This window comes from Pinus tabuliformis, chromosome 6, assembly GCF_031772625.1.
Source record: "Pinus tabuliformis cultivar Carrire ecotype Pingquan chromosome 6, CPIR1, whole genome shotgun sequence".
NCBI lineage: Eukaryota > Viridiplantae > Streptophyta > Pinopsida > Pinales > Pinaceae > Pinus > Pinus tabuliformis.
This window is the reverse complement of record NC_142292.1, coordinates 571,297,086-571,305,388: the sequence shown is the minus strand read 5'-3', so window position 1 is coordinate 571,305,388 and position 8,303 is coordinate 571,297,086.

Sequence of the window (8,303 nt, the reverse complement as noted above, 5' to 3'; positions counted from 1 at the left end):
TATTGCGGAATACATACACAGTACATAAGCTCCTCTACGTTGATCATCAATATAGCAGCATCAATAACAATAAAACATCAAGAGCATTCACACATTAACACAGTATGTAACCCTGGGAAAGCATCTCGCTAAAAACCCCACACTATCTGTATATTAATGATTGAGACCATGTAACATTACAAAGTACAATGCTTATCACAAGCAATCCAGTACCAGCTCCACCTGTGACACACAATACAACTAAGATCTGATCTCCAAATCTATTCCACTGCTTGCCTGCCTCCACTGCTCAATACCTGCTCAAGAATGAATGAGAATGGTCTACCAAACTCGTATTTCACCTCCAAAGAATCACTCACAATGTGTAAGACGTGAGTAGAAGCTACAAACTGGGCAAATACATGAGCAAACTCATTGGCATACTCAATCCCTTGATTGTGCAAGATCTGATGCACAACTATAGTCACAACTGATAGCAATCTGATTCTCTAACACCTGTCCCTGCTGAACTGAACATGCACTGACATGCAACTGAGTTAACTGATGTATTCTATAGTTGTATTATGAGTTAATAATTAGTTTAACAACTCATCATTAGTCTATTTGCAGTTAGACTAACTACAACTAGTTTAACCAAGTCAAACTGAACACAACTCCATCAACTCCACAATCAACTCCACCAAACTCAACTGATTGAGTTCTAACTGAAGTCATGCATGCAACAACTCAACCGACTCATAAGAAAAGCGTACTTCCTTCTGACAGCTGCATGGGCCACATCTGTAGCTCAAACTGAAGTGCTCCAAGAGAATAAGATCAAGTTTATACTCCAAATATTATTATGAGAGAATAATATTTGACTTTTCTATTTTTGACAGCCAGTCTAAAAATAGACTTTGATCACCCACACTGTGGTCACCCACACTTTGGTCACCCACATTGTGATCACTCACACTGTGATCACTGACACTGTGGTCACCCACACTGTGATCATCCACACTGTGATCAAAAATAGAACTTGCGCCATAATTTGCCTGCGGGCCCACTTAGTGAAGGCGACTCTTTTCACTAAGCTCCATCATCTTGTTGCAATCTCAACACCCAATAGTAGGCTATTCAACCTAGGATTTGCGCAAATTTGGGCAGAAGTCAGCTGCTCTACCCAAAAATTGTGCAATCCCCTTGGGTATTCAGCCCAACTCCAAGCTAGGAATGCACATTTTTCCCGAGCAGTTGATCACTCGCATGCATGAATGGTCCGGTTGACCAGTTCCACCCGGGACCAAGGAAACTTAACTTGCATGCATGCATGACTTGATATTCCAGAATAGCAAGAGACAACATGAAAAATGCATCCCATGATTTAGGGAGCTATTTATAGCAGCCGAGGGTTACATGCAAAGTTGCTTTAGAAGTTTCCCTCCAAGTGCCACTTTTTACTAGATTTGTCGCATGCACATCATGAGACCAAACTTATTTATTTGATGCATCAGAGCTCATTCATTCACATCGATCTTCAAGCTCTGACATCCCACAACACATCCAGGAATATTTGACACATTCGGCTCAGCTATTCATGGGTAAGTGGCCTCAACATGTCTTTTTCAACATTTTTGTCACATTTTGTGTATTCGCTTGTGTGAGTGTTGTATTCTTGATTTCTTTGAACACCTGTTGTCGTTTACATATATTCTAGCTTTTCCTATCTCTGTTTCAATTTTCGTTGCTATCTCACTACTATCGCATGCATGCAACTGTTTTGCATGGACATTCGCCCAACCAACGAATGGCCTCACCTACATGCATGTTGATCTGTTTGTTGAATCTTCCATTCATGTTTTTCATGCATTGTTTATCGCTTCTGCTATCACTTAGTGTCACCATGCATTTCATCGATTTACTTTCTTTCAATTTCCCGTCGGCAAGTCGGGGCAACCTTGGCCTAGTCTCTGCCTTCACCGACGCTGCATTGCGCAATATGGGGAAGGAAGGCTCACCTTCCTCTCCATATTTTCCCATTCTGGCCTAGCACTGGTCTCCTTGACTGTTTTGCGCATTCCTGGAGGGCAGTGACTACTTGGCCCAAGGAATTGCACAAATCTGTCCCTAGGCCAGTAGTCCTTCCCAATTGGAATTGCACATTGCGCAATCCCATCAGGTAGCTGCCCAACTAGATTGTGCATTTCGCAGATCTAGTAGGCAGTATAGCCTTCTAGACAGCCCAGGCTACCTTTTGGGCAATTCTGTCAGCTAGTCACTCAACCTCCCAGTGAAATTTGTGCAATCTTGCTCATTAGTTTCCCAGGTATGTGTTATGTCCTTCCCCAGATTTTCTTTGTTTTCACTGACATATTTCTTGCCATGCATGCTACTTGTTTCTAGATCTTTCAGGTGTTCATCTATCTTAATGGCTTCCAAGAGAACAAGATCTTAGGACACTGATGGTATGGTAGTTGGAGCAACAGCTAAGCAGGTGTCCTCTGGTTTGCTGATTTATGAAGATATGAAGCTGTATCTAGACAAGGACATCAAACTTAAGTGACAAGAGGTGAATGAAACATTCGCAGGTACTTTTGGGGAAGACCTTGAAGACCGTCATGTGTACGTGAACTTGATAAGTTCGGCTTGTACCAGATCGCATGCAGATACTCCGCATTCCTAGATGAGGACATGATTCACTGGATCGTCTCTCACATAGACCCTGAGACGATGACCTTGAGTAGTGTCAAGTGGGAAGAAGCTTGCAACCTTCTGGGCACGAGATTACGATGAGATGTATTAGATGACCGAGCCCATGAATGTCATGACTCCCTTGTTCAGCTTGCCTAATAGGAGAGGCCACTCCAGAGACATTATGAAGGATTGGGTAAAGGAGCCAACTCGTTTCAAGATGACCCCCAATAAGATCATAAGACAAAGATATTGAGGAAAGCATACTAATAATTGGTCATATTCGCATGTTGACTGAGTGGCAAGTGAGCACTCAGACCTTCTTTGAGAGTTGGGTGGTTGTGCTGGACCAACTAGCTAGAGAAGGAAGACCATGCAACTAGTCCGGCATGCTGGCTCATCAGCCAAAGGAGCAAGTCACAAAGGCTCGACAGTCACCCGAATGCATGCATGTAGAGATTTATATGTCCGCCTACATTCTAGATGTAGTTTGTGCTCGATGTGAGCTCCAAGGCTTAGAGTGGGCATGGTCACTGGCGGAGATTGTTGTGAGAACGTATTTCAAGTTATTGTCTGAGTGCAGCTTCAAAGGAGTGATCATATGGTTGTCTGATCATCTTGTCACCCCAATGTATAGGTTGATATTCGAAAAGAATCCACCCTGCATGTCAGAAGAGGCGATGAAGGCATTGTTAGGCATTGTAGATTGGTATGCCTCACCAGCCGACACATTCATCCAAGTGTTTAGTGTGAAGAAGCCTCCGCATGTTCTGCCAAAGTTTGCTTTGGACGTGCTTATCATGTAGGAAGTAGCGTATCATATCTCAATAGGATTAATAGTTAGGCTGCAGCAGAAGAAGAAGGTACCTTGGCCCACTCTTTCGTTGTGGATTGGGTTATACGAGATCTGAAGCATCAAGCAAGCAGATGTTGAAGCTGAACAGATGAAGAAGTACCTGTTCGACCTCCGAAGTTTCAACCCATATGAACCACATTGCATTGTGAAGGATCATTGCATGAGAGTTCAGTTCAGTTGGATCCATAGGGAATTTCATTTGGCTAAAGAGGACTCGTGGAGATATTGTTACAATTCCTCCAGGCCCAATGAACAGGTTGGTTTTGTCGTAGAATGGTTGACACAACAACATGAAGCAACATCACGGAGAACACCAGTAGTAGCAGCAATAGTAGAGGCAACAGAGCCAAGCATACCTATGTGAGAAAAAGGGAAGAGAAATATTGTCGACTGTATGGTGGAGGAACAAAGTTGCAAGTTTTGAGTAGATCCACTTGTAGAACAAGAAACTATGGCTATTCAATGGAAGAGGTAGTAGCGCGACAAGAGAATCGCGTGAAGGCATAGGGATAAGAAGAGAAAGGAAGAGGCATAGAAGGAGTTGCATGTGCTGAGGGAGAAACTTCGGAAAGAACAAGAGCTGCGCTAACAAGAGAAGGAAGCGCAGCAGTAGCAGATTCAGCAGGGGGCACATCACATGCAGATAGACAAAGCATTGCCCGTACAAGTAGTTGATTATTTTGAACAGATCACATCAGGTGAATAGGGTGAACCCTCGTAAGGCCAAGACTTTGCTCATGAGATAGAACATGCTCTTGAACAATTGGATGCAGACATGGAGCAACAGGAGTTGGAACAAGACACTGACCTCATGCCTCACCAAAGAGAGGCCAATTCACTTTCCTAAATGCATTCAAATGATGAGAAAGTCTCGAATGACCAAGGAGGCACTGAGATCCTTGGTGGTCAACCAGAAGCAGAGATGCACGACATCTCCTTTGACAAATCTCATCATAGAGTTGTGCAGTCTCAAGAGTACCGACTCTGGAGGACTAAACATCCCCTGTGAAATTTGAAGAGAAAGTGATCGTGACTGATGTGCACAAGCATCCAACTACATTAGCTGATGCAACTAGAGTGTATGTTGAAGCCACTAGCTCAAGTGTTTGTTTTCTCATAGCTGAGAATGAGAAAATGGCGAAGGAACTATAGGTGGCCAAGTAGGGAGGAGACTTGGTGACAATGTCTGCCTGAGCTGAACTGAAGAAGGCAATACTAGATGAATTGTTGTCCCTCAACACAATTATGCGAGCATTGTACTCCAAGTTTGGTACCGTGCATCAGGCAGTCATTCATCTCCACGGATGGCAGCAGCGATGTGCAAGAAGAGTATGCATCTTGAAGAACATACATACTACTATTGATAACATGCGAGCATGGACGATGAAGTACAAAGGAGCCCCTCTTCACTTGCCAAAGATGATGAAGGCCAATGCGGTAAAGCTGCAAGAAAGTATCCAAAGTCAGATCCAGAACAATGAAGACCTACCACAACTCATCACTAGATATAGGCTTCACATGCACGCGTATTCAAAAGCATGGAGGTTATAGTGCACACTCATGCGATCCCATCACTTGGGACCCTCACCTAGGCGAAGAACAAGAAGCAGGTCCAACAGGAGCTTGACTTGTACTTTGACGAGTTGATGCGCATTGCCACCAGCCAGACTTGCCTATCAATGCAGACATCATGTGCAAGTACGTTTCTGGTCTGACCACACTAAAGACAATGATGTGCATGCTCACAGATGAATTGGACAGAGGAGTCCGAGCAGTGTACCCAGATGCTGTGGAGGCAAGGTTCAGGTTTCAGACAGATGTCATAACAGAACACACGAACACTCTCAAGGACTACCAATCTTGGCATCAATATGTCATTGTTGATCGGCATGAGGATGTCGAGCTGTTGGACTTCTATGGTTGTCTAAGTCCGAATGACGTCTAGTTTGGCTTCTCCAAGCCATTGTTCACATGGGTACATGTGCATTGTAATGTTGAGTCTTGTCAAGTGTAAGTCAAGTGTCAAGAGTGGATGTAACATTGATAGAGTAGGTGAAGAGTCATGAGGGTATTTGAATGGTCACAAAGGGGAATGTCAAGGGTCACCCACCCTTTTGCTATAAATAATCCCTCATAACTCATTATATAGGCTTTTGGTCAACCAAGCTTATACTAAGACTATTTTGAAGAAGGCTTGGACAGTATCGTAATGTGCCTTGGCTTCTCCACTGCATGGAGCTAGTACATCTCTTTGGAGAAGAAAGCATATGTGGCTGTGACGTTCCACTGTTGGGGCTAGCAGGTTTACATGGATGTATTGTATGATTGTGACTTACACTTATTTATATAATAAGAGCCAACACATTTTCATGCATATGTTATTATTGTAGTTGGACTGCTCTGGTTGCTTTAATGATATGTGTTTTTTAACTTACGTACTTGTGTATGAACTGATTCACATGCAATTATATGAATCTTGTTGTTAATGTGTTGCATATGTTGTTAATTCTATCACCGTCTGTGTCAACTACTCTGTCGGACATCAGACAAACCTTTCACTTGAACCTTACTATAACAACCATCACACTCGTCTCAGACTGATCTGTGAGTGTTGTACGTGTCATCTTACCTTGTATGATATGACTGTCGCATCCAAGTGGACTGCTCCACCAGAATATGTGCATGTCATTTGTGTTGTGTGTTCCTAGCCGAGTTAGGATTGATCTCTTTAAACCTAGAACTCACCTTCACCTCCTTCCCCTTTCGAAGTGTTGGAACCTCTCATACACCTTCCTTGACTCACTGCATCAGTCACACCCTTGCTGCTGACAGAGTTATTCTACTTGCCTTTGTGCGACACCGCAGTCAAGGCATTACCTTACGACCCACTGCTAGGACTCCTACACCAAATGGTTTGAGGTCTAATTGGGACCTATTACCGGGGACATCCCCTTGACATGTTAGTGGGTCCAACACCGTCAACATTTATGGTGCTAGAAGGAGGGCCTGATGACAAGCAGAGTCCTCTCATCCAGTTTTGAACCTTTGCATATCTTCCATGGAGTCTTGCATTCTTCTTCCCCTGAGGTGTTTTTTGAATTGTGAAGATGTCTCCATCTCAGGGAAGCTTTTTGATCTCTTGTCCACTCACACGTATGATGATGAAGGCGAAGTGGCTTGTCCTGAGCACTTACATAAATTTCTTTCCATGATTAGTGGGGAAGATGATTTTACTGACGAATAGGCTGGTTTGCTTCTTGCATTCACACTTCGAGAATCTTTGTTTTGTTGGGTGCTCAACCTACTGGCTGACATCGTGCACTCATTTGAGCACTTTTGTGATCTTATTGAAGACACGTTCTATCATTTTGATCCAGACCATCTTGACTGGAAACTGTTATAGCAACGAAGGGCTCCGCATGAATCCATTATTGATTTTTGGCAATGCTTCCGTGACTTACAGTTTTAAGCTCCGAGGAGCCAGATGAAGTTCGCTTATCTTTGGGACTGGTTTGAGTACTGTCTTAAGAAATATTCCCGTCCCAAGAGAAATCTTGATGTCAAGCCTCGCTCAACCTTCTTCGTTGATGGAACTGCGCAATCTCATGTGGGAGTAGGCATTGTCTCAATGGGCCATCTGCCTCCCTATCATTCAACAGTTCCACCATCGCATAATGATGTTGAGGATCATGCTTTCACACCTGTTCATCCTTCAAACTCTCCCAACATCACTCCACTCAATTTTCATGTAGATTTGGTTGTGAGTCCTTCGAGTTCCCATGTGCATTCTTTTCTTCGACTTCGTCTTCGCACTCGGGTTTTCCTCCAGATGATGTTGTCTTGTGTTCATCTATTCTGGACTCTTCACTTGTTGTAAACGAGGAAAAAATCACTGATGGAGTTGGTGTTACACAACTAACATTCGTTGTCATTCATGAAGAGTATGAGTGGGAGCTTGAACATCAACACTCGACGAAGGATGACTCCCTTTCGTCCGAGCCCCCTCCGTTCTTTCCTAGTCTCTTTGGTGAACCTTCCATCCATGATTTTGCATGTGTGTCTTCATCCACAGATGCACCCATTGTTGATCACTCGCAGGACTCACTGGATGTTAGTCCATCGTTCGAAAATGGAGAGGATAAGTTATCCATTGAAGATCCACTTGATCCTTCATCTGTCTTTTCCAGAAACACAGAGGATGAGTTCATTCACTTTTCATCTACCCTTCTGTTTGATTCATCTAATCACGAGGATGCTGAAGAATTCATTGATCTTTTTGATCGTGGTGGTCATGATCCATTTGCTTCCAATTTTGATCATGATCACGAATCTATCGTAATTGATCTTTCGAAGCCATCGGTGTATGATGATCTCCCTGATGTTGAAGTTGAGACACCCAAGACTATCAAGGAACTTCAACCTGAGTTGATGGTTATGTCAGGCCCTCGTTCTCTTAAGGTTAGTCTCACTTCTGATCATGAAATCGTTCAATTCCCAAGGCTCCTCATCACTCATCTGTATGCATTGAATATCCATCTTACACACAGATCACACTTCCTCCACTTGAACTACACGATCCCATTACTCATGCTTTGGAGGAGTTTTACATTGCAAGCACTCATTCCCGATGCAAGATGTCTTTGTTTCTTTCGTTTGCTTTCATATCATAGTCAAGAGTGTGCGTATGTGTCAAAGTTGCATGTAGTGTCACACATCACCATGAGAAGTCCACGGATTGTCCGCTATGAACTTGCACTCACTTATGTCATGTGGGAAC